Genomic DNA, 1,738 nt, shown 5'->3' with positions numbered 1-1,738 from the left:
GCCCCCTCCCCAAAATTTCGGATCTTGTGCCTAGAGTAGAAAAGAATATGGAAATGCATTCATGCTTTTTTAAAGGCGGTGAGCTGGCAGAAACGTTAGCACGCCGGGCGAAATGCTTAGCGATATTTCGTCTGCCGCTATGTTCCGAGTTCAAATTCCACCGAGGTCGACTTTGCCTTTCATCCTTTCGGGGTCGATTAGATAAGTACTAGTTACGCACTGGGGTCGATATAATCGTCTTAATCCGTTTGTATGTCCTTGTTTGTCCCCTCTATGTTTAGCTCCCTGTGGGCAATAAAGAAATAAGAAACGTTAGCACGCTGGGTGAAATGCTTAGCGGTATTTCGTCCGTCTTTACATTCTGAGTTCAAATTCCGCCATGGTCGATTTTGCATATCATCCTTTCGGGGTTCATAAATTAAGTATCAGTTGCGTACTGCGGTCGATCTAATCGACTGGCCCCTTCCCCCGAAATTTCGGGCCTTGTGCCATGAGTAGGAAAGGAATTATGAGAGCGTCGGAGTGAATGCTTTTCAGCATCAATTCCGGCACTTAGTGTTATGATGGCAATGTTTGCAACAATATCGGCCGCAAACAGTATCAAAACATGTTTTTCTTTTTCATATATCATAGGTAACTACAATAGCTTAGAGAGGCAAGCTGTTTGCTAGGACAACTGTTGGTCTTCCATGCTGTAAATGCTCCTCGGTGATCATTTACTTTGGGAAACACTTTTTCAGATGCAGATGCAGGTGTCCACGAGACATCCAGAAGCCTTTGAACAAAGGAAGAAACATAACTTATTTAGTAGCGTTGGCATTGCTAACAATGGATGGCCATAACGCTAGAACAATAACAACGATTTAAATAAATTATGAATGTAACCTTTCATAAAGATCATTAAGATGGAAGCTCATACCTGATTCCTACAACGTTAAGCAAATGAAGTCTCTCACAATGAACTTTCATCGGAAAGCTTGACATATATTTCCTACAGTTATGTGAAATGATGCAATAAGTAATTTAAAAAGCAACCTATTCAAAATCACAAGATCTGTTATCTCTCGTTGTGTTGGCAACCTTCTCATAAATGTCAATGCTTTACCAACACTTCTAAGTGGATTCCGGTAATGAAATCTGTCTGTCCCTTCAGTCATTTCTCTGCTTTAGTCTGAGTTAAATAAGAGGGAGTGAGAAATCTTCTGCGAGATAAGACTCCGTGTCATTTAGACAACTCAGTGAAACATGTCGAATCACGAGAGTGAGCTGGGATGTTCATCGGCTGGCGATAAAGGAGTGATACTGCGGCTGTGAAATTTTACAAGCGTTAATTTCAACCCTTCTTTTTAGTAACTGCATTGTTGCTTTCCAACTAACTGACATCTGATCTAATTGATCAAAGAAGAGTTTAAAAGTAACTAGTTGCGACTTCTCTCGGAAATCGACAAAATTTGCCATCGTGGTGTTATGAAGTACCTGCAGTATATCTTGCACCTAAAATGAAGGCCAACACGGTTGAGTGAACATCTTTAGTTATAATCAAGGCAGTCCGAATTTAATCTGTGTGGTGACAGGGGGGACAGGAGACTTTTGTATTCAGACCGGTGGCTAAAGTTTAGGGTGTTACTTGTGTAGGTTCCTTATAAGTGGCAGAATAAAGTTTGTGTGTGAATAGTTATGTGTATGTATATATACATATATATGCTAGAGGAACACACGCACACACACACACACACAC

At 40.8% G+C, this 1,738-nt stretch overlaps 1 long non-coding RNA gene across 1 annotated transcript in view; it reads right to left on the bottom strand.

Annotated features, from left to right (window-relative positions):
* The window catches only part of LOC128249186 (uncharacterized), a 34,782-nt gene that overhangs the window by 1,279 nt on the left and 31,765 nt on the right, over positions 1 to 1,738 (bottom strand). The window lies entirely within an intron of this gene.

Source organism: Octopus bimaculoides, chromosome 12 (assembly GCF_001194135.2).
Source record: "Octopus bimaculoides isolate UCB-OBI-ISO-001 chromosome 12, ASM119413v2, whole genome shotgun sequence".
Taxonomy (NCBI): domain Eukaryota; kingdom Metazoa; phylum Mollusca; class Cephalopoda; order Octopoda; family Octopodidae; genus Octopus; species Octopus bimaculoides.
This window is presented reverse-complemented; position numbering and strand designations above follow the sequence as displayed.